Genomic DNA, 26,719 nt, shown 5'->3' on the forward strand with positions numbered 1-26,719 from the left:
CACTAACTAATCCATTCTACATTCTCATGCACACTCCCTTTAAAGGGGAACTATCTTATAAATGGCCTTTTTGAGTGTTTAGCATTGTTTCCTAGCTATGTGAACTTATATTAATATGGTCTATGTCTCAAAATTCTCATATTGGTGCATTCTTCCAATTCTCCTCTCACAATATTCACCCTCACTGAACTGAGTCATCTGAAAATGTGCCTATCTGTGATGTCATAAAGACACCGCTGCATGTTAATGTTGAGATACAAGATGAGCTGCACACAGTGGCACCTGCACCTGCAGCCCAGGCTCAAAACGGCTCGAGATCTTGAGGTAGAAAAATGCTGTTTTTGAGGACTTGATTAGAAATACAAAACAATGAATAAAAAAAATATATATATTACAGAGGTGTTCCATAGACTCACAGGAATTGTGTAAAAGTGCCCAAATAGTGAAAGAAATAGTAAAATAGTTCCCCTTTAAACATTCATTTATTTTAAACACCTTTTAAACATTACACCATATTTATTACAACTTTGCACTACCTCTCTACCTCATTTTTGCATTGTCTTTTAGAATTTTGTACATTTTAGTTTTGTATATTTTGTATAGTGTTTTTTTTTTTTTTTTTTTACTGTATGAAGCACAATCTTCTTTCACAATAAATAGATGATTTAAATCTGATGTGAGCAATATCACACATATGGAGGACATTCAGATGATGCTTTATATCGACAGGAAGGATAACCAGTGTTCCAGATTCTCCTCCAGATGGAGACCTCGTGCTCTGCTCGTGAAGAGTGAATATTCTGTGTACATCCAGCACTTTAATATCCAACGTGTAAAAACCTGATGATCACACATCAGGGGCAGCGGTGGCCTAATGGTTAGAGAAGCGGGTTTGTGACTGGAAGGTCGCCGGTTCGATCCCCGGGACCGGAAGGAAAAATCTGGGCTGGGGAAGTGAATTAATAACGCTCTCCTATCCCCTTAACAACTACCGCTGAAGTGTCCTTGAGCAAGGCACTAAACCCCCAACGGCTCCAGTGGAGTTGCTCAGTGGCCAACTGTGGTTGTACTGGGCAGCTCCCAGGTGTCAGACTGTGGTTGTACTGGGCAGCTCCCAGGTGTCAGACTGTGGTTGTACTGGGCAGCTCCCAGGTGTCAGACTGTGGTTATACTGGGCGGCTCCCAGGTGTGAATGGAACTGTGTGAATGTGAAGCAGGGCGTTCCTGAAAAAGAGCATCTGCTCAGCGAACCTACCCTGGGTAAATAAAGAGAACCTACCCTGGGTAAATAAAGGTTAAACAAACAAAAACACAGCAACTGCACGCTTTCAGAGAGAGGAAAACATCCTGCTGCTTGTCTCACAATGTTTTATTCATTCAAAACATTTACTTTGTACAGCATGCAGATTTGGATTCATTTTGGCGACACGTTCAGTTTTTTATTTTTTTTAATAGAATAGCTTAGATCGAGGCTTTCAAGGTCAGCCATTAACAGTGATAGCATAGGTCATAGGTCATGTACGGAATGTCAACAGTGATTGTGTGTGTGTGTCTGTTAGGGCTGCTTGATTATGGCTTGGTTATTTTTATTGATATTGAAATCACAATTATTAAACATGATTGCTCATTGTGTTGGAACATCATATGACGACAACTGAATTTGTTTTACCTTTCCTCTTGACCAAAGGCTGCCTTTCTGTCATCTTCTACAAGTTACCAAAGACTGCCTTTCTGTCATCTTCTACAAGTTACCAAAGACTGCCTTTGTCATCTTCTACAAGTTACCAAAGGCTGCCTTTCTGTCATCTTCTACAAGTTACCAAAGACTGCCTTTCTGTCACCTTCTACAAGTTACCAAAGACTGCCTTTCTGTCATCTTCTACAAGTTACCAAAGGCTGCCTTTCTGTCATCTTCTACAAGTTACCAAAGACTGCCTTTCTGTCACCTTCTACAAGTTACCAAAGACTGCCTTTCTGTCATCTTCTACAAGTTACCAAAGGCTGCCTTTCTATCATCTTCTACAAGTTACCAAAGACTGCCTTTCTGTCATCTTCTACAAGTTACCAAAGACTGCCTTTCTGTCATCTTCTACAAGTTACCAAAGGCTGCCTTTCTGTCACCTTCTACAAGTTACCAAAGACTGCCTTTCTGTCATCTTCTACAAGTTACCAAAGGCTGCCTTTCTGTCACCTTCTACAAGTTACCAAAGGCTGCCTTTCGGTCATCTTCTACAAGTTACCAAAGACGTTTTTTCTTTTTTTTTTTTAAATGTTTTTATTATCTTTTCCCCCCTTCTTTTTCCGTTTTTCTCCCATCCCAATGTTAGTCGTTATGCCAATTCCCAATCCCCTTCCTGGTCGTTGCGCACTCTACCCCCTACCGTCGGTCCGGGAGGGCGGAGCCTATCACAATACATGCTTCCTCCGACACATGTGTACCCAGCCCACCACTTCGTTTCACCTGGCAGCGCGGACTCTCACTGGGGGAGTGTAACGTATGGAAGGTCACACTACCTCTCCCAGATCCTTCCCTTGCTGTGCAGGCGCCCCGACCAACCTGTAGGAGTCGCTGTTTACAACGACCAGGACCCACCCTCGCCGGGTTTCCCACCCGCTAACACTGCCAATTGTGTTAGTATGGACGGTCGGCCAACCCGGAAGCACCACAGCTGGATTCGATCCCACTGTCTCTGTGGTGGTAGACAGACGCTTAGTCCGCTGCGCTACCCGGCCGCCCGACGTTTCTAAATAACTGGAGAAACGTGCCGTGGCTCCTCCTCCCTCTCAACACGAGCTGAAACTACTGTTTGGGCTTGAGGGGCGGAGCGCACCGCTGTGAAGGAAGGGTGCGCTGCATTTACAACACAAGACAAAATGAGAGCAACACGGCATGTGGCGCAATTATCATTTTATCTCAATTATCTTGTTTTCATGATCGTGGGAAGACGGAATCATAATTGAAATTGAAACTGGATTAAACGCCAGCCCTAGTGTGTGTGTGTCAGTCTGTGCAGTGGTAGAGTACTGTAGGTAGAACACTGGAAACATTTGATATTACTGTTCTACTGTGACTCGTTTACAATATTCAGTAATAAAACACCTTATTATACAATTTCTGTTGATATATTTCTCAACAGACTGTAACCGTCGTCTCTTCCATCATGGAGGACCAAGAGGCGTTCCCAGACATTCTGTGGGAGGCCTCTGTTGAGAGTGAACTGTCCAACCCACAACCCTGCTTCCTGTTTCCTGTTTCCTGTCAGCGCTCTTCTCCAGGTCAGGGAGGGGTCTGAGAGAGAGAGAGAGAGAGAGAGAGAGAGAGAGAGAGAGAGAGAGAGAACAGAGAGGGAGAGAGAGAGAGAGAACAGAGAGAGAGAGAGGGAGAACAGAGAGGGGGAGAAAGAAAGATAGAGACAGAGATAGAGAAAGAGAGAACAGAGAGAGAGATAATAGAGAGGACAGAGAAAGAACAGAGAGATAACAGAGAGGACAGAGAAAGAACAGAGAGATAACAGAGAGAGGGAACAGAGAGAACAGAGAAAGAGAGAACAGAGAGAGACAGAGAACAGAGAGACAGATAACAGAGAGAGGGAACAGAGAGAACAGAGAACAGAGAGAGAGACAGAGAGAAAGAGAACAGAGAGACAGATAACAGAGAGAGGGAACAGAGAGAACAGAGAAAGAGAGAGAACAGAGAGAGAGACAGAGAGAAAGAGAACAGAGAGACAGATAACAGAGAGAGATTTGTTTCATATAGTACTTCTGGGACATTACAATTGCATTTATTTTCCTCCATGCAATGATATTATTTTTCTGTTGCTACGTAAGGACTTTAGCATAATTTGACCCCCCCCCCCACACACACCCCCATCTCAAAAAGCCCCACAATTTATGTTTATGTTTATTAGGATCCCCATTAGTCATCATCAACAAGTTGACTAGGGCTGCAACTAACGATTATTTTGGTAGTCGACTAATCTGTTGATTATTTTTTCGATTAGTCGACTAATCTTTTTTTTTTGGTCCACTTTTTCTCCCATTTTTCTATATTTTCTCCCATCCCCCAATTTCGTATCATCCAATTCAACCCTCCCCTGTCACGAACGCGGTTTCTTGCCTCCCACAAGCCGGCTGCAATGTGGACTAAGTCATACATAGCACAAGTCCCCTCCGGTACTTGAGGTAACAGCAGTCGCATCTTTTCACCTGCGCAGCTCGATCTCTCAGTGGCGAGGAGTAACGCGTGGGAGGCTCACGCTGCCCCCGACACTTCCTGATTCTACTGCGCAGGCGCACCAACCGACTTGTAGGAGTCGCTTGTTCACAACGTTCGATCCCCCACCCTTCAGTTTCCCTCCCCGTAATACGGCCAATGTGTATTACTGCGGACGACCAGCTAAACTGAAAACAATGTGGAGAGCTGGATTCGAACACGCGAATCCTAGCGTCTCCACACTGGTGGCGAGTGCCTTGCCCACTACACCACCTAGCCGCCCTTGATTAGTCGACTAATCTAACGATTATTTCGATCACACCCTCCATCTCCGCATCCTGTGGGCGCGGCTCATTTTCAGGGCTCCAGTGCATGTTTTACCTCACATGCTCAAGTCTGCACACCTGTGAATGTCACCCTCCCTCTGCCTTAACATGATCCCATAGCAAATTTAAATAAGGACTCATGAAACATTTGAATTTGGATCTTAATTAAGCTACTTGCTTAATCAAATGTATTTTAATAACAAATACAATAATCAATCATAATAAATAAATTAAATAATACAAATTAAATAATACAAATTAAAGTGTAAAGATAATGTTTTAAAAGTAGCAGCCTCTGCCCCAGCACTGTGGTTCTGATGGGGCTGTTAACCTGGTCCAGGAGGGTGATGTGGATCCACTCAATATCCTATTCCAATATGTTATGGCTCTATACATTGCAGTTTTCTTGAGAGCGTTGGTTCTAGGCAGAGGTAGGGTAAAGCGACTACTTGAAGCATGTCTGGTATTATGGTCATGTCTATCATTGGTGGATAAAAGCATAGAATACAATTGAGTGGGTTTACCTGAAGTACAAATGTTCTTTAAAAACCAAATGAAACTGCATGCTAGTCTCTCGTCCACCCTCATCCACGACAGTCTATCATGCATTCCCTCCACACTATTCCTTATAGAGCAGTGAAGAGTGAGGCGGGCAGCTCTATTTTGAGTGAGCTGGAGTTTACTAAGCTCTTGCTTTGACGCGCTAGACCAAATTGCTGGGCAGTAGTCAAGATGGGACAGGACTAAAGATTGTACTACCATTTAAATTGTTGTATTCGTTAGGAGACAAGCATTTCTTCTAATGATGGAGATGTTTCTACTCATCCTGGTAACCATGTTATTAATCTGAGTAGACCACAATAGCGCCTCGTCAATAGTGACACCCAGGCACGTGCAAACATAGAGCCCAAGGGGTGCTTGAGCACCTGCCTTTTTGAGCCTCATAAAAAAAGTGCCCTTCCAACTGAAAAATGTCAGGATAGAATCAAAATATTAGGTAAAGAGAGAGAGATGCCCCATATTCCATTGCAGTTTGCACGGCCTCCTCAGCGTGCCTCTCCACGGACCTATATATTTTATGCATAGCGTGGGTGGTGATGATGATGATGATAGAAACCACTGTGGCGCATACAGTTGAATGCTGGTATTACACTCATTGAGGGACACGAAGAAGTCAAGTCCGATGGGATTTGGGAATCTCAAATACAAATCGGGATTGGAATAAAAAATGCATTTATATTAAACAATACAGAATATACAGCACTTCTTGGGGTCTGTAGGGTAAGCACTTATTCCCTCCCCCTGAACATTTATGGAGATGTATGGGCCCTTTAAGTCAGTGATAAAAGGGTCTTTCAAGGATAAGTGAGCTCCTGCACTGATTATTATAGTTCAATATTCAATATTTGATCACCAAAACCCCCCCAAAAGCATAAAAAGCCATAGCTGCCATAACGCAATAATCGATATGATTTGGGCGTTTATTATGATTATACAAACCGGAAATGGATTTAGGAGATCGCCGTCAAATAAGTGGGATCTTTTTACTCCAGTCTCATCGGCTAACGGTAAAAGGACGCTGACGTCATTTTCAGCGCGTTTGTTTATTATTATCCATGCAAACTGCTCTGATCAATATATCACCCATACTACATAAAGCATTTACTGACGATCACGGAATTATAAACGACCCCCCCCCCCGTTCATCCGCACATGATAAGTCATAACGTTTAGGATCATGTACAGTTGAAATTTTTAATATAGCGTGTATCGCCAACAAACGGCATTTGATAATCTATATATGCGTTTATGCCTATATCTCACGTTCTAGGAATTACTGCAGAAAACGATAAAAACATATTTATATTCTAGACGGTATTTTCGTATGAATCTATGAATGAAAAAGTAAAACGTTCCTACATCCTGAACGATAGATAATCGATGTTGAATGGGCCATAGTAATGTCAATTTAGCAATACAATTTAAAAAGTTATAGCCCTGCAAAGAAGGTAAACATCTCCATAGGCTTAGACTGGTGGCAGTGATCAAACATTGATGGATATAAGCGTGGCAGGGAATGTATTAAAGGAAAACACCAACATTTTGGGAAATTTGCTTATTTGCCATCTACCCTGGAGTTAGACAAGAAGATACATGCCTTTTTCTTCCCCGTGCATGCAGTAGGAGTAGGAAGACGTTGGGAACTAGGCTAATGGAGGAACCTACTTCCAGTGACTGACGCTAAGCTAGGCTAACGGTGCGCGTCTTCCTACTCCTACTGCATGCACAGAGAAGAAAAAAGGTGTGTATCTTCTTGTCTAACTCCAGGGTAGATGGCAAATAAGCTAATTTCCCAAAATGTTGGAGTTTTCCTTTAAGGCATATCTATAGCTGAGTATAAGACATTTTGTTTTTGCTATATTTAATTTTAGTCTGTTTTCAGTTATCCAATTAGAAAAATTCAATACATAAGGCATATAGTTTACAAATATAGAGTAAAGGAGGGGTCCAAGACAGCTTCCTTGGGGAATACCACACTGGAGTGTTACATAAACATGGAACCATTAAATATAACACATTGTTGTCTATTAGACAAGTAGCTTCTCATCAAGTCCATGGCAGTGTCTTCAAACCCATATGTGTATAATTTCAATAATAATAGGTCATGATCTATGATGTCGAAAGCTGCCCTGAAATCCAAGAGCACTGTACCCACAACTAACCTCCTATCGATCAGTTGTAGCCAGCTATCTGTAAGAGATGTTAAAGCAGTTCCTGTAGAGTATCCTTCCTTGTATACATGCTGGAAATCAGAATTAATGTTGTTTTCGTTGAAATACTTTTGAATCTGCTTGAAAACAATTCCTTCCAATAACTTACCTATTACTGGTCAAATACTAACGGGCCTACTGTTTGAACCTGTAAATGGCTCTTTACATACAGTACTATCTGACATACTATCCGCTCTACCTTTGAGTGACACCTTCTCTGCTCTCCCCACAGAGATGGCAACCTCCACCCTCCTCTCAGCCCTTGCAAACTCCTTCGACAAGCTCTGTCCCCTCGTTGAGAAACCGGCCCGCCGTTCCCCACCCAGTCCATGGCTGACGGATGCAGAGAGAGAACAAAGACAGGTCCTGAGAGCGGCTGAGAGGAAGTATAGAAAGTCACACGCCTCACTGCTGACATCGACACATATCACAACCTCTTGTTAACATTCTCCAAAACCATTACTAATGCCAAAGCTTCTTTCTTTCACCATAGGATCGAGGCCTCTGCCAAGAACCTTCGCAAACTGCATGCTACCATGTCCTCCCTCCCCCCCCCCCCTCCTCCCTCATCTTTCTCTGCCGAAGACTTTGCGATCTTCTTTGAGGAAAAAGTGGAGAACATCCGCAGCTCCTTCTCCCAACCCACACCAAATACTGAATCGAGAACCTCATCCTTCACTCTGTCATCTTTCTCTCCCATTACAGAAGCCGAGACCCTGACACTGGTAACGTCGAACCGTCCGACTACATGCCAGCTGGACCAGCTACCCTCCCCACTCCTCCAGATCATAGCACCGGACATCCTCCCATTCCTAACTGCAACCATCAACTCCTCACTCAACTCGGGGGTGGTCCCCACCGCTCTAAAACAAGCCAGAGTCACGCCGCTCATAAAAAAACCAACCCTGAACCCCACCGTCATAGGCAACTATCGTCCTGTCTCTCTTCTCTCCTTCCTTTCTAAAACACTTGAATGTGCTGTATCCAACCAACTTACTGCTTACTGTATCTCTTACAGCAGTGTTTCCCAAACTTAGGGTCGCGACCCAAAATGGGTCGCGGACCCGTTTTTATTGGGTCGCCAATATATATATTTTTTTTAAGCTGTAGATGTGTTGATTCAGTTTGGCACCACATACTTATGTGAATCTGGGTTTTCTACTCTAGCATACATGAAAAACAAATACAGAAACAGACTAAATGCTCAGCATGACCTCAGAATAGCACTTTCAAAAACCAAGCCCAGAATAGATCTGCTGGTTGAAAACTTCAACCAGCCACATACCTCTCATTAGATTTCATTGTGCCATAGATGAAATATTATACCCCTTCTAGCATGTCAGGTCAGTAGAATTTTTAATTAAGTCAGTACAAATTAATCAGAATGTTGCTCAATGTTGGGGTTTAAGGTTGAGGGACGGAGGGAGGGGGTAAGAAATGGAGAGTTGAAAAAGGGGTGAGAAATAGAAAGGAGAGTAGAACATGTTTGTTTTTAAAAGTGTTACAAAATTGTATGTACATATGTTATGAGGTGGTGAGCAACTTAACAATACACTCTGATTATTGCTGTGATGTACTTTTATAATTAAATAAATACATTTCATATACATTTGAAATTCATGGTTTGTTGTGTTCTTTATCAGTAGTCTATAAATGTATGTTATGGCAATTCATGATGTATTTTTGTAAGTTTGGGTCCCGGGGAAACACCAAATTTCTCTTTTGGGTCTCGAGCTGAAAAAGTTTGGGAACCCCTGTCTTACAGAATGACCTCCTAGACCAGGGGTTCTCAACCTTTCTGCTGCCAAGGCACCCCTAAATATTCCAGGGCACCCCTACATACGATAAAGACTTTTCCGGTCCTGTCTTTTTTGCTACAATGATGACAAAAGTGCTTACTTTCAAAATAATGTTTATTTAAGAAACCTGGAAACACATTTGTGTGTATATGCAGGCTATATAATGCATTATTAACAGGTGTTTCAGGTCTAAATGGCTTAGTACTGTTGACATTACACTACTTGTAGTAGTAAATCAAATGGCATATTTCTTTAAATAAAATTACAGAAAATTATCACTAAAGTGCTATCTGTTGCAGCTGTACTGTTCTCCATAAAAATAGCATATTTGGATAAGTTTGACCATTTCTCAAAAACAAAAAATCATGTATTTTTTTTAAATACAGAAAAGGATCACCAAGTTACCATTTCTCAAAAAATATAAATAAATACAGAAAATAAGCACTCGTTCACTCAGTGGAAATTTGTAGCTCAATGCAAGGTCTGCCGCTGCTGGCTAATAATAAGGTCAATACGTGGGGAGATCTTTGACAAGGCAACATGCATGTCATCCTCAAGGCTCAACTTGGCCCTATATTTTGTTTTCAGAGCTGTCATGGATGAAAAGCCAGCTTCACACAGATATGTGGTGCTGAGTGGCATCAACACCTTAACTGCTGCATCATGAGATACTTGGTACTCAGCACCACACTCCAGGGGCACTTCACTGAAACTAGCTCTCCAGGTGGTATCAGATGAGATTTCAATGAGTTATTCCAAGAGTTTGGATGGAGATGTGTCAGGAAGCTTTGTCTCAATGTTGTCAGAAAAGTTTTTTTTATCCAGAGTAACTTGGTGATCCTTTTCTGTGTTTTATTAAATAATGATTTAATGATGATGATGATATCTCAAGGCACCCCTGGCAGCTCTCTGCGGCACCCTAAGGCACCCCTGTTGAGAACCGCTGTCCTAGACCCTAATCAGTCTGGCTTCCGGACTGGCCACTCCACAGAAACGGCCCTCATTGCGGTCACAGAGGCACTTCACTTAGCAAAAGCGAAAGGCCTCTCCTCTGTCCTGATTCTCCTAGATCTATCTGCAGCCTTCGACACAGTCAACCATCAGATCCTCCTTGCGGCCCTCGCAGGAATGGGAGTGGCTGGCTCTGCGCTGACATGGCTGACATCATACCTCAATGACCGCTCCTACCAAGTGTCATGGAGAGGGACCCTGTCGGCCACCCGCCCCCTGCAAACGGGTGTCCCCCAGGGCACGGTCCTAGGACCCCTTCTCTTCTCCCTCTACACTAAATCACTGGGTAACATTATCACGTCTCATGGCTTCTCGTATCATTGTTATGCCGATGATACTCAACTCTTCCTCTCCTTCCCTCCCTCAGATATCCACATCTCTGAGCGGATCTCGGCCTGTCTGTCCGACATCTCCGCCTGGATGACAACCAACCACCTCAAACTGAACCTAAGCAAAACAGAATTGCTCCACCTGCCGGCCAAATCCTCCCCCCGGACCGACCTTTCCATCACAGTCAAGAATGCAGCTGTGACCGCATCCCCGACCGCCAAGAACATTGGTGTTGTCCTCGACGACCAGTTGAACTTCTCCGCTCACATCGCAGCGACAACCAGAACCTGCTGATTCCTCCTGAGCAACGTCAGAAGGATCCGCCCCTTCCTGACAAAAGAAGCCACCCAACTCCTCGTCCAATCAACAGTCATCTCCCGCCTCAACTACTGCAACGCACTGCTTGCTGGCCTCCCGGCCACTGCCACCAAGCCTCTTCAACTCATTCAGAACGCAGTGGCCCGCCTGATCTCAAACCTACCGAAGTCAGCCCATGTCACCCCACTTCTTAGGGACCTGCACTGGCTCCCCATTGCTGCACAAATCCGCTTCAAGGCCCTCGACCTGGCATACCGTGCGGTAAAGGGAACAGCTCCCGCCTACCTCCGGTCAATGGTCTCTAACTACACACCCTCAAGACCCCTACACTCTGCATCTTCTGGCCGTCTCAGACCCACTCCTATCCAAGCTCTGGGAGGGTCATCAAAGAGAAGTCGCCTATTCTCAGTCCTTGCCCCACAATGGTGGAATGAACTACCCACCCCAGTTAGGACAGCCGAAACCCGTCCAATCTTTCGCCGTCGACTAAAAACGCACTTCTTCAACCATTATCTGAAAAAAATTATAATAATAATAATAAAATAAAATAAATCTAACCCTAACTAACCTTACCATCATGCACACTGTAGCACTCAACACTTTGATGAACATTGTTACTCAGCTGATAAGAGTTGTACCCTTCCTGATGACTTGTCGTACAGAACTTATAAGTTGCTTTGGATAAAAGCGTCAGCTAAATGACAAAATGTAAATGTAAATGTACAGTTCTTTGGTAGTGGAGTAACTTTTGCTATTTTCCAAAGCTGAGGAAAGACCCTCTCTTCAAAACATAAATTAAATATGGGATAGTGGCTTAGCCACAAATTTAGCAGACATTTGTAGCAGTTTTCCATTCAGATTATCAACACCGCAAGGTTTATCTGGTTTAAGTGCTAGGAGCTTTTCAATATCATTTTGACTTGTGCTCCTGAATTTAAATCTGCATTTCTTGTCATACATAACATGTTTTTTTAATTACAGAGTCTGACATTGGCAACATTTGATTTCTACTTGTGTTTACCTTGGAAACAAAGTAGTTGTTGAAATGGGTTGCAATGTCAAATGTTTTTTTTTTTTTTTTTTTTTTGTCTTTTTCCCCCTCCATTTTCCTCCGATTTTCTCCCATCCCAATGTTAGTCGTATGCCAATTCCCAGTCCCTTCCTGGTCGCTGCGCTTTACCCCCCACAGTCAGATCATTTTGGGAGAGTGGAGGCTACCACGTGCTTCCTCCGACACACGTCCAGCCAATCACCGCTTCTTTTCACCTGGCAGCGCGGATTCTCATTGAGAGGGCGTAGCGTGTGGGAGGACCACACTATCCCCCTCACGTCCAATCCGCGCTTAGCAGGCGCCCCGACCGAACTGTAGGAGTCGCTGTTTACAACGACCCGGACCCACCCCGCCAGCTTCTCCCACCCTCTGATACAGCCAATTGTATCAGTGCAGACGGCCAGCCAAGCTGGTGACAACCCCGGAGCTGTGAGCTGGATTCGAACAGGCGAACCAAGCTCACAGCTCCGGGGCTGGTGACGAACACAATCTCCGCTCGACCACCTAACCGCCCATGTCAAATGGTTTTAGTGATGAATATACCATCTGACTCAATAGATTATGGCGTTTTGCCCATTCTATTTCTACCCATAGCTTCATTCAATGTTTTCCATAGTCTCTTACTGTCCCCTTTACACTCCTTCAATCTGGTTTGATAATAATGTTTTTTTCTTCTGCCTATTCATTGTGGTTATTTTGTTTCCCAATGAGCGGTAAATTTGCCAATCTTCTGGATTATCTACACATCTCTATCACACATGAATTGTACCCAGTTTGCATTTAGAATGCAGCCATACCACAGACTACTGCTTTTGTCCACTGGAGGGCAGCACAGAGTGTTCATCCGGCTCTACTGAGACACAAGGGACCCTTTTAGAGTGACCTCTTTTAGACTGCTGCATAGGGTTATTACAGTTCATACTGACTGGGTTAAGTGTCTTGCTCAAGGACACTTCGACACGCTGCCCGGGGACCTTTCCAACTACCAGATGACCACTCTACCTCCTGAGCCACTGTCGTCACCCCCCCGCCCCACAATAGCAAACTCTATAGTAATTTGTGCATAACGGAAAAATAAATGCACTATAGTTTTACTATAGTTCATATTCGTATGGGTACATACACACGTTTGTTTATGTGAAATATGGGGACATTACATAGACTTACATACATTCTGTAACTAACCCTAACCATAACCACATGGTTCCCACAGAGATTGCAAAATTTAATTCAAGGACTTTCAAGTACTTGTCCAAGCACTATTTTATTTTAAAAGGGCATTTAAAAGGATACAATTCACTTTTAAATGCTGTTTTTTATAGGAAAAAAATCGGATCCAATATATATGGATTAAAAAAACTATTTCCGACAATTAGTTACACTTTAAATAAAAAAATATATATTTCTTGATTCAGAATAATTTTATCATGGATGAACAAAACTTTCAATGCGAATGGTTGATTTGAATTTCAATTACCTTTTAAGCACCTTGTTAATTTTTTTGCTGTTTTCAAGGAATTCCAGGCCTCGACTTTTTTTTTTGTAAAAAAAATCAAGCACTTTAAGCACTTCAAGGACTTTGTGCGAACCCTGTAACCATAACCCTAACCCTAATGTGTGTTATGGGAACACCCACATGTGTCCCCATAATGTGTTTGGTACCCAATGGGAGGTGTAGTCTGACGTCACTCTGGATCGCCCCCGAAGTCCACCCGTTTAGGGATTTATCATATATTACTAGGGATGCTCGATATTGGCTTTTTTACCGATACCGATATTGCGATATTGTCCAACTCTTAATTTCCGATACCGATATCAACCGATACCGATATATGCAGGGTTTCCCCGTCCAAAAAACTGAATAATTTCAGGTAACTAATCATTTCACTGGATATATATATCACTGATTCTTGAGAGTTGGGACAAAACATGTCCTACATAGAAAAGTCTAATTTATATAAAAAATTAAGAAATTCATAATGAGTGATATACTCACAAAGTTACATCTAAAGGTATTGTGTATACTGATGTTATGTTTTAGCACATATATTTGTTTTTTGGGGGATATTTGTTTAAATGTATAATCTGTGGTTAGAAGCTCCCATGTTAATTATCTTGTCCTCAGCAAGGGGTTACATTATTGACCAGCCCAAAAAAGCTTGAAAGACCTCTCCACTTGTGAAAACATACATATCAAATCAAAGATAAGGGTTATACATGTATAAAACAATGCATGCCATGAAACTCAAATAATATTGCCCATAGAAATCTACCTATCAAAGTTGTGTCCTCAGTTTATGTCAACTCTGTCAGACCTTTTCATAAACCTAATTAAATCAGGCAATAGCATGGCTAGCTCTATCCCTGAGGAAACCTTTTCCTTCCCCTGAATGTGGTGAATGCAACACTACCACACATGGTCTGGTAAGTTTTACACTTTTTGATATTTTAGACAAACAATGTCAATATTCCGATGGTCACAGCTGGAACATGTCAACACCGTCTCTCCGTTATTATACTTTTAAAAAAACAATAGTGGATTGAATTCAAGTGTTTCAGTGAGATTATTAAGACAGCTATGCAACTGCCAAAAAAACTAGCTAGCTGCAGTGCACAATACAGGCTTGGAGGGAAAATGTGTGCCCTTTTGTCAACTCCGTCAGATTGTGTGTCTGACGGAGTTGACGTGTAAACTGATGGAGTTGACAAATCCATCAATAACCTCATAATATGCTATTGTTATACTATTTTTGAACATGGTAAAGGATTTAAATGTTATTTCAGAGTTTTATCTGCACAGAAGTGTGCATATAATAGCATGCATCAGAGCATGGGCAGGCTGTGGTCTGCTTATTGAATAATTGTCTTACTTTCCCAGCACATGTGTTAATAAATAAATATAAATATATCACTTGTCTACGTTGATTGATTGATTGATGTAAAATATGGTGCAGTGTGTAGTTTTCACTACCAAACATCTACACTCTTGCCTCTTATAGAGCGGGGAAGGAGTTCCATGTTGCCCTTTCATATCCCAGAAGAGATACAAGACAGAAGAAAACAGTTATTCTTGTTATTATACTGTTTACTTAGATCATCAGAGCAGAGGGGCACGGTGGTAAACTGTGGATATTTGTTAGGTTTTAGTGAGTTGTTCCTTACCTTCGCGTGGGGTATGTCTGGGAGTGCTTGCATTCTTTCATTTATTTGCATTTCTTTTAAATTTGTTGGACCTTATGGTGTTCTTGTTCTGTTCTTGACTTATTGTTATGTTTCTTCTTGACTTGTTTAAAGAAGACGTGTACGGCCCATGGGGACATTAACGTGTGTTGTCGGGCCTTACAAATAAATTTGATTTGATTTGATTTCATCTTAATATCTTTATAATAATTCTTAATATAGGACTGGTCCATGCGTGTCTAGATTGCTGCATCATCCTTTCTCTGACTTTCCATCCATAGTGTAATACATTATGGTATGGAGTGATCAACAGGATAATTCTTTGCTAGTCAGTTGTCACAATCTTATCAGTTGTAATTAAGGCTGTCAAAGTTAACACGGTATTAACGCGTTATCGCCCGATTCTATTAACGCCACTATTTTTTTTAACTCACGATTAACTTTTAAGATTATTATTATTTTTGTATTACTAGACTTCACTCAGGTGTATTATTGATGCTCTCATTGATACTATGTTTGTTTCTGAAGTGTGTGTGTGTGTGTGTGAGATATATATAGAGAGAGAGGGGGGTGAGAGAGATGAGGAAGGGGCAAGAGAGAAAGAGAGCCGGGAGAGTGTGAGTGTGAGAGAGAGAGAGGGGGGGTGTGTGATTACTCAGCCCTTGTGTGGGTGAATGTAACAAGTTCCTAACGTTTTCTTTCCCCTATTATTTCATGCACACTTTATTCATTGTTTTAAATTATTATTTTCTTTTAAGTTATTTTGTGCATCACTCTGTTTTGAATTTGATGTAAATTTGCAATGCATGAGGGTCATCCTTTTGTGTTAAATGGCTGCATAAAGCAAGCATTTGTTGACTCATGTTGATAAGATTATTAAAACTTGGAACTTGAAAAATATCTGTTTAAGGTAGATAAAAAAAGATATGTTAAAAAAAATGCGATTAATTCATGATTAATCACGAGTTAACTATGGACAATCATGCGATTAATCACGATTATATATTTTAATCCATTGACAGCACTAGTTGTAATATACCCTAGGATTATTGGAATGAATGTCTTTGAATTTTCTCCCACTGCTTCCACTGAACATGGATTTTGTCTGCACAAGCCAGTGTGAAGATGTTTGCAACATCTAGTTGTAGAAACTACGCACTGCAGCTTTAACGTCAATCAATCAATCATGTTTAGTAAATAGACACCTGATTTTATAGTCTTATTCTAATACATTTTCATGACTTTTGTATTATAGGAAAGCATGGCTAGACAGAAATTGTCAGTTGAGGAGCGAAGGAGAAGAAATAGAGAGTACCAATGAAAGAGAAGAGAAGAATTACACAGTGACGAAGAGAGCAAACATGTCATGCAAGAGCAGGAAAGACAAAGGTGGAAAAAGAGGGTTCAAGACAAAAAAGTTATAGAAATAGACAAGATGGGAGACAGGGCACAGAGGTATCGGAGAAAATATTGGAGAGAGGTCCAGAAAAAGTGCAGATAGAAAAGGTCCTGTGAAGGTGCGGTGCTGGAGGCAGACACCCCCCCAGATCAGGATATTCTAGATAACAATGCCAGACAGCGCAGAGAGTCTCTCAGACAGGAACAGAAACAAAGTAAAACACGAAAAAGGCATTCAAGATAAATACAAACTTTAAAAGAGAAGATTACAAATGTAACAAAGCAACAAAACAACCTGAGAAAAACAATAATGTGCTGAAAAAAGGCTACAAATACTGTACATCACCACTGGACTCTCCAGGCACGGAAACAAAGAATATGCTATCAGGAAGCAAAGTAAGGAATCAGAAAATCCAAAAGGCCCTGCTATTCCACCACATCCTCAGAAGAGAGCTGAAGACAAACAAACAAACTCCTGGCCCACGGCGCCAAAAACCAGCACTGAGTTCATCAGGCACGATTCTTAAAAAGTATCGTCTTCTTCAACAAATGAAAGACTTTGGGTTAACCTATAAGTTAATGAGAGAAAGGGAGCATCCTCAGAAAAAGCCAACATTCATACAGGGTGTAACACAGAATGTCCAGGATTTCTTCCTGAACTCTGCACGTGTGACGATGTGTGATGATGGATAGTGCTAATGATGGCTTTGTCATTATAAATTATTTCCCATATCTTTTAAAATCTTCGAAATTTTGCAATACAAAATTATGTAGGTTAGAGTTATCCTATCCCAAAAATCATATTTAAATTCCCCATTAAGAAATGCATCATTTAGACACCTTGCATGTTAGGATTTCCTTCAGATTCATGTTGGCATCCATGTATGGCGAAGGCCCGGACTGGCCATCGGGAGCTCTGTCTGTCTGTCACACACACACAAAGGGAGCCGCATGTGATTGGTGGAGGCGGTACCAGGCCATACAACTGATTGACAGTTGAGATGAATGAATGAATGAATGAATGACTTTATTTGACAATATAAAAAATAAACATGTGACAGAAGAGCACAGTCGGGATATACTGCCAAGGATGAAACACAAAAAAGCTCAGAGCTTATTTCCATTGTGGTCCTTGTAGGGGGGTGGGGGAATGTGATGCTTAAAACATGCATCATACAAAACGTGACATCACAACACATCACATATACCATTTAACATTTATATACATACAGACTCATACAACATGCAAGGGTGCCTTAAGCTATTGTCTAGGTATAGTCCCTTTTGAGCCATGTCTTCAGATGGCGAATGGAATGGCAGATGGCACTTCTGCAAAATGACAGGGAGAGACAGCGAAAGACAAAAAATTTCAAGCATAACCTGCGCTTGAAGATGGACAGTGGAAAAAGAGGAAGGGTCGAGCAGAGAGGGAAAGAGAGAAAAATACATACTGCTTACTGCTTGTATTTCACAGAACAGTCAGATGGAAATGACTGGAAATGAAATGTTTCAACAGTGGAAAAAAGAGGAAGGGTGGGGCAGAGAGGGAGGGAGAGAAAAATACATACTGCTGACTGCTTGTATTTCACAGAACAGTCAGATGGGAATTACTGGAAATGAAATGTTTCAACACTTCAACAGTGAAAAAAAGAGGAAGCATGGAGCAGAGACGGGACGCCCTAAATGTTGCCGCTAAATGTGGCCGCTAAATGTGGCAACATTGACCAAATGTTTTCTTGCACCACGGGACCACCAGGTTAGTCAGTGATAAAAATAAACATGCTAGCTAGCTAACATAGCTAATGTTACCATGCATCATCATCATCCCCTGTCATTTTTTCCCTGCATAAATCTTTTATTCAACTTCAGTCCTGATCATAACCATTTAAAATGTTCTTGTAATGTCAGATTAAAAATGAAATACTCTAACTTGTTAAGTCTGACATTACAAAAACTAAAAATCCATCAAAATCAGTGTTGTTGCTAATCATTGACACATGATGATTATAACAATTATTAGCCTGTAATAATCCCCCCCAGAAAAATCCACTTTGCATTTGATATATTGAAAATATTTAAATGTGTGTGTTTTTTTAACAATAATTTGTGATGCCATCACAAACAATGGCATTTAAAGGGTAAACATTTTAAAAGTCCTGCACCAGCATGTAGGGAATTAAGTCATTGTAACAAAAATCTTCCTGGTGGGGGACCCCCAGACCCCCTGCTTAAAAATGTGCCTGACTTGGGCTATATTTCGCACTATATTTCCTGGCCTGAATAATTCCCCCAGTCCGGCCCTGCAAAGGGGTGAAAAATGGTCAAATCTGCCAGTTTGAAATACAAAATGATGTAAGTTAGAGTTATCATTTCTGAAAATGTTTCCTATATTTTAATTCCCCACAAGAAACACATATTTTAGACACCCCTCATGTTAAGATTTCTTTAAAATTCATGTTTGCACAAAAGTATGGCCCGCCCTAATATGATGACCACTGGTGGCTAGCCAAGATCATCGATGTGGATACTGATCAACAAGATGTAAAAGTGGAATTTCTGCATCCCCATGGTCCAACAGAAAAGGTTCTGTTTCTGCCCAGTTCAAGACATCATAGTGAAACTAATCGGAAATGCAGAAGGAAACGAAGAGGAGAAGTGCAGGGTGAGAACGTGGAGATCAGGAAGTTGGGTAGATGAAAACAGGGACGAGAAGAAGGGGTCCTGTCTCCATGACTGTTTTTGTTGTTGGAAACAGTGCATTTTGTAATAGTTGGAAACAGTGTATGTAAAGTTTGTTGTTATTACAATTGAGTTAACAAAATGTTCAGTATTAACATTAACAAGGAGTTATTAGTTCTTATCATTGTCACTTCCATCTGTTTAAAAAATGCATGTGTTCATTTATCAGAGATGCATATACAATTTAGTCAACTCTGTCAGTTTCTCGTCAACTCCGTCAGATCTTTGTCAACACCGTCAGATGTTTGTTTTTGTTAATTCTGTGGAAAATACAAATTCCTTCTTCAGTTTATGTTGTTTAAGTAATAAAGGAGCATCAGATCTTCATCCTCTTGTCTTATTTACTTAATGATCTTTTTTTTATCATATCAAAATTAAAAACAAAGTTTGAAAATGCAAATATTTCTAAATCTGTGTTTTCAGAATAGTGTGAAATTACACCTGAGGTTTATATATTATATTTGATTGCATACCAGAGTAACTAAACACTATTACAACATACTTCAGAACCTTAGATTCTTGTTGGACTGGAATAATTAGAATTATATACTTTTTTGTGTGTCTGACGGAGTTAACCCAAATCAAGTTTCAAAGGGAAACATGTGAATTTGTTCAAAATGTTTTTCTATGTAGAGCCCGCACCTTTACATGGTTAAATAGCTCAGACCTTTCTCTACATGAATATACAACTCTAATCAATATAGTGTGCATTCTCAAAATATAATATTAAAAAGTGTTTTGTCCCGACTCTCAAGAATCAGTGATATAACAAATATTGTTATTGTTTTTTGTTTGTTTTTAAACCGATACCGATATTTTCCGATATCACATTTTACTGCCGATATCGGCCGATAATATCGGTCGGCCGATAATATCGGACATCCCTATATATTACATATACTTCCTGCTTCTGCTATGCAATCTGCTTTTTACTGTCGCTCCGTGTTTTTCTGCCTATCGCTACCTTAATGATTTATTATAGCCCTTTCAACTCTAAATACGTTAACTCCCAGTTCCTATGGTACTTCACCAGAACTGTGCATTTATTTATTTAGATTTATGACCGCAGTACTTCGCCGAAAGGACGAGTAGCGAGATCTCTCCGTGGGAGGACCAGCGAGATGAAGAAGTCTCCGTCTTATCAGCTACACACAAAGGACTATGTCGGGCACTGCTGAAGGCGAAGATATTTATGAAAGGCGAGAATACTTCATAAAGACCCCGGCTGAAAGAAAACAAGACCCACCATCACCAGCTAAGTACCTAGCTTAGCTTCAGTTTAGCCTAACCTGAAAAGACAAGAAATAAGGGAAGATGCCGGGACTCGGCTCTCCCACAGAATGTACTAGCTGCCTGAGGATGAGTAAGAGGATTGTAGAGCTGGAGGCTCGAGTTTCTATCCTGCGACTCATTGACTTTTTTTGAAGCTACTACAAATATAGCCAACGATACCATGATTGAGACCTGACCTAGGCTAGCTACAGAACAGCACCACCCAAAAGACGGTCCTTGGCACAACCTAGGAGCTAAATCAAAGCAGTGGACCACCGTCAAGGATAAAAGGAGGAATAAACGAACCAGGAACACGACTATTACCTCACCCCCGGTACCGCCAGGAAATAGTTTCAACCTACTCTCGGAAACAGGCATATCAACACCCAAAGCAAAGAGACTTAGAAGCGTGGCTAACGATGCTAGCGAAGCAAACGGCGAGCGTAACGGAGCTCGTGCTAACGACGCTAATAGCAGGAATACCGGAGCTCACGCTAACACTAGCGAAGGAAACAGCTGGCATGCCGGAGCTCACGCTAGTGCTAGCGAAGCAAACAGCCGGCACATCGGAGCACACGCTAACGATGAGACGACGAGGAAAACAGAGCCACGAGCGACGCGGCTAGCAAACACGACCTAGACTGAGCTAACGGCTAACAGCGAAGAGACTACCATGCGCCGAGGAGAACGTTGCGGTAGCCGACGCCGAAGAAACGAGACTAGCGCTAACATGCCGCTATTGAGAAGGCTAGTGGTACAGCTAGCGAGGCTTCACCAAGGCCACAGGACTGTGGTAAGAACCGGCAGACTAGGCCTAATCCAAAAACAAACGGCCCCAGAACTGTTGGAAAGAAAAATGCTAACCTCACACAGAAAACAGACTGCATACTGATTGGAGATTCCACAACAAGGTATATGGAAATGGCAAACACAGAAAATATATGTCTAGACAACACATCTGTGAAAGAGCTGGCCGAAATACTTCCAACACTCATCAGACCGGGCATAACAAAAATTGTCATTCACTCTGGATCGTTTGACATCCTGCGAAAGAAGACGGGCACAGAGACATTGAAAGAGGATTTCACACGTTTAATGAACACACGTTCAGTGTACATAGACACTGATGTGTCCATCAGTGGACCAATTGCATGCTTTCGCAGAGGACAAGAAGCCTTTAGTCGACTCCTAAATTTTAATTCATGGTTAGGGTCTGCCTGTCTTATACTAGGCCTGAAATTCATTGACAATTTCAATGTTTTCTGGAATAACCCAGAACGCTTTCAAAGAAATGGCTTCTTCCCAAATCGCTTAGGATCGAGGCTTCTGGCAGCAAACATGCGTCATGCCTTAATGGCCTCCAAGGATATCAAACTCATACCAGCACAAGAGATAATCACGAAGGACACAATCTCCCCATGAGGTGCAGCAGCAGCACAAGGCGTCCTCCCCTCCCCCCATATCACACAAGGCCATTTCGTCTGATCTAATGTCCCTGAAAGAGCTAATCAAATCAGCTCGTCATCATGCACTAGAGGAGATGGACAGTCCGCCAATCAAATCAACCCATCCTGAGTACAGTACAGTATAGTACAACTACCATGCCATCTCTCAAAACATACCGGTAATCATAACCAGCCAATGGCATGGTAAAAACTATACATCATCAATGCGTTTACCTGCTATTAACCTCAGGGCCATCAAGGTCAAGCCAAAGCAGACCTCCTCTAAAGAAGTCCAACAAATAAAATTAGCCCTCCTAAATGTCAGATCACTGAATAATAAAACATTTTTAGTAAATGATCTGATTAAAGAAAATAACTTAGATTTCTTTGCATCTGCCTAGTAGAGACATGGCTAAATAATGACACAGCTACATCAATAATGATAGAGGCTTGTCCACCAGACTATAATTTTTTTCAAATACCCAGAAAAAATAGAAGGGGGGGAGGGGTTGCAGCAATTTTCTCCTCAAAACTCTTGTTTAGAATCACAGAACTATGTCGATGGAATATCTTGCCATTGAGCTCAAAACAGAATCAACCATTATCGTCACAATATACCGCCCGCCTAGACAATATTTATACAGGAGCTCTCTGAACTGATTTCACTATGTATTACCGGATATGATAAGGTGATCCTAAATGGAGACTTGAACATCCATTTTAATAAGAAAACAGGCTCCAAAACTATAGAACTAAAAAATCTACTGGATAGCTTTGACCTAACACAGCATATAACAAATGCAACTCACAGGCTTGGGAATACTACCCAACCCCCCCCCCCCCCACCTCCAATGTACAGCCCTCACCCAACCCACCCAACCCCACCCCACCCATCCAACCTCCTCCAATGTACAGTTTCTACGCCAAATGTATATACACTCCTTTTCTGGACACTTTTGTATCACAAACAGTACTGTATTTGCAAATCTGATATGTCATAAATGTATAGATGTAGCAGTACTGTCTATCTGTATGTCATGTATGTCATATATGTTATGATGAATTGAAAATGGGGGACCCTGATGTAAACAAGACGAAAGTCTTTCTCTGGTCTGCATTCCCTTAACAATTGTATGTATAGAGCTGTACTGTACTGTACCCATTCTGCAATCTGTTAATAAACTTTTCAATCAATCAATCAATCAAAACATTAGACTTAGTTATAACAACAACTGGGCTAAGCATAAAAAATGTCTCAATAACTTAATTACCTCTCTCCGACCATCACTGTATATTTTTTGATACTCAAATAACCCTTACAAAAACAAAAAAAGAAATCATAGTTCAAAAGAGGCTCCTAAACGACAAGGCTGAATCAAAGTTCATTGATCTTATCAGACTACATGAACCACACACTCATGACAGCTCTCTAAATGAAATGGTAGAAAATCTCAATAATGCACTGTCATCTGTATTAAATTCTGTCGCCCCACTAAAAACGAAAAAGAAGAAAACCAGAGCCTCGCCCTGGTTGAACTATAATACGGTCAACAAAGAAAAAAGGAAATGTCGTGCAGCGGAGCGAAAATGGAGAAAAACAAAAACCACCATATGCTGTGATATATACAAAGATGCTTTAACTGCTTATAATAAAACCATCCGCTTAGCAAGGAAAGACTACTTCTCTAAAATCATTACAGAAAATTCTGGAAACTCCAGAATAATTTTTTCCAAATCAAATCAAATCAAATCAAATTTATTTATAAGGCCCAACAACACACGTTAATGTCCCCATGGGCCGTACAGGTCTTCTTTAAACAAGTCAAGAAGAAAACATAACAATAAGTCAAGAACAGAACAAGGACACCATAAGGTCCAACAAATTTAAAATAAATGCAAATAAATGAAAGAATGCAAGCACTCCCAGACATACCCCACGCGAAGGTAAGGAAAAACTCACTAAAACCTAACAATAGGTAAAAATGCTCCACAGGCAGTGTGGAGGAGAGAAACCTTAGAAGGGCCATTCAAGGGGGGATCTCCCTTCTTAGATGTCGGTGATAGTAGTGTTGCAGAATAACAGTTGGTAAGCATGCACTCAAGTGTGTAGTGAAACACAGATGAGTGCATGCAATAGCAACTGAACATTTTGAAAGATTTAAAGATAGAGCTTATAGCGATAGCAACTGAACATTTTGAAAGATTGAAGATAGAGCTGATAGCGAATCTATTTGAGGCACAGGGGCGGCGCAGAGAGGGTCGCGTCCTCCCCGTCTTAATCACGGGACATTCAACACTCCGGTCATTGCTCAGGGACAGCCGGAGACAGGGAGATAGGGGGCGGCGCAGAGAGGGTCGCAAACTCCCCGACATCATCGCGGGACGTCCGGCACTCCGGTCACCACTACGAGACCTCCGGAGACAGGAGGGCACGCAGAGGGGGTTCCACTATTAATGTACTACTCAACACTGCGCCTACACCTCCTCAGTCATCAACGGTTAAGTGTGAAGAACTTGCACTATTCTTTAACAACAAAATAACCTTGATCAGGGCCAGCATTACTCATGATGGAAATAAAGCTGATTGCAGCAAACCGCGCAATGTAACCATGAGAAGATTCACATGCATCACATTAGATGTACTCTGCAAAACTGTCTCAGAATGTAACTCCTCCACCTCAGACATTGACCCTATACCTACAGCTTTCTTCAAACGGGTGTTTAATAGTGTTTCAAGCCCTGTGCTAGATATCATAAACACTTCCCTTAGAACTGATATTTTCCCAGATGTCTTTAAAACAGCAGTTGTAAAGCCATTACTAAAAAAAACCTAACTTGGATAGTAATGTAATGGCAAATTATCGTCCAATATCCAACCTACCATTTATTAGTAAAGTACTTGAAAAGATAGTTTCAGTTCAAATAAATTCCTTTCTTGAAGAAAACAACATCTTAGAAGAATTTCAGTTGGGATTCAGAAAATATCATAGCACTGAAACTGCCCTCACCAAAATAATCAGTGACCTCAGGCTAAATTCTGATGAGAATAAGATCTCCATCCTTATCCTGCTAGATCTCAGTGCAGCATTTGATACAATCGATCACGATATTCTAATCGATCGTGTTGAAAACCATGTCGGTTTCTCAGAACATGTGCTGGTTTAAAACATACATCAGAGGGAGGAAATTCTATGTTAAACTAGGAGATCACATGTCTGATATATACGACAACAACTATGGAGTTGCACAAGGGAGTTGCTTAGGTCCTTTACTCTTCTCCCTTTACATGTTACCGCTGGGTGATATCATCAGAGAACATAATGTAGATTTCCATAGCTATGCGGATGATACACAACTGTACATATCTGCTGAACCAAATGATACAGCGATTAGCTCCATTACAGACTGCTTACTGGCAATAAATAAATGGATGAGTAAGAACTTCCTGAAACTAAACGAGAACAAAACTGAAATTCTAATTATCGGCCCCAAAACTAAAAAAGAAACATTAATAAAGAACCTGGGAGGACTAACCCCTTGGATCAAATCTGAGGTCACTAGTCTCGGGGTTATCATAGATTCAGAACTGAACTTCAATTCTCATACTAGACAATTCCGCGCGGGGGCAATTGTGAAAGTGTGGGTGACGCCTGTGCACCGCCGGCCAACGGGAGATGGTCTCTCGCGAGCAGTGTTGGGCAAGTTACTTTAAAAAAGTAACTAGTTACAGTTACTAGTTACTTCTTCCAAAAAGTAACTAAATTACTTACTCAGTTACAAATTATAAAAGTAACTAGTTACTTCAGAAAGTAACTATTGCGTTACTTTCAAGATTTTTTTTTACATAAACAACATACACAAATCTAAACTATTTTAATGTTGCTGTGGGACAAAGTGAGACTAGCCTCCAATCAAATGCCATGTAGGCTATGTAGATATTATAATTACTATGTTTATATAGTGGATCATACAAATACAAACAGAATAGATGTTTTGGAACTTTTGATATGTATTGCCCCTCAACAGGCCACAACTGGGCAACATTAAATTATGCTTGTTAAGCACTATACCAAAAATAAATAACAAATATATACTGATTGATTGAACATTTTAATTAACAGATTTCAGAATGGGTACAATACAGTACGGCTCAATACACACAATTGTTAAGGGGATGCAGACCAGAGAAAGAGTTTCGTCTTGTTTACATCAGGGTCCCCCATTTTCAATTCATGACATTTATGACGAAAGTCTTTCTCTGGTCTGCATCCCCTTAACAATTGTATGTATTGAGCTGTACTGTACTGTACCCATTCTGCAATCTGTTAATAAACTTTTCAATCAATCAATGACATACACAACATACAGATATAAGAATCTAATCGAATCATCTAAACTAATCTAATCATTACATTTAAGACATGCATGACATACAGATATATTATATCTCTGAGCACCTGAAGGCTTCAAGCCTATTAAACCAGGAAGTGCAGCACTGTTGATAAGGCTGTCAGCACTGCAGTAGAGCCACTCAGTGCCCTGCGCTGCAAAGAGTGAACACAAAACGCTCATGGACCCGCGGTCTCATGTTGACTGAGTCGCTTGTGTTGTTCGTTGGATTCGTTTTTTAGCTCAAAACGTACACTACACGGACCGCGCTCTCATGCTGACTGATCACTGATCAGTGATCGCTTGTCTTGTCGCGCTGTGTGTCAGACTCTGGATGCTTTAGACACCCGCCCACCTCCACCTCTGATTGGCTTACCATGACATTGTATTCAACCTCAGCCAATCGTCAGCATGTATGCTTGGCTCGCGCACTGTCCACTAAACAAGGAAGAACATAATATTGCCTCTCGGCGCAGA

General features: G+C 41.3%; 1 protein-coding gene across 1 annotated transcript in view; it reads right to left on the reverse strand.

Moving 5' to 3' along the window:
- Positions 1-2,425: 2,425 nt before the first annotated feature.
- LOC311242199 (cytoplasmic phosphatidylinositol transfer protein 1-like) overlaps positions 2,426-26,719 on the reverse strand; it is a 58,954-nt gene continuing 34,660 nt past the window's right edge. The window contains exon 9 of the mRNA XM_084331154.1: positions 2,426-3,289. The gene's annotated coding sequence lies outside the window, so the exon portion shown is untranslated. The remainder of the gene's footprint in view (positions 3,290-26,719) is intronic.

This window comes from Notolepis coatsorum (assembly GCF_963971535.1).
Source record: "Notolepis coatsorum genome assembly, chromosome: 15".
NCBI lineage: Eukaryota > Metazoa > Chordata > Actinopteri > Aulopiformes > Paralepididae > Notolepis > Notolepis coatsorum.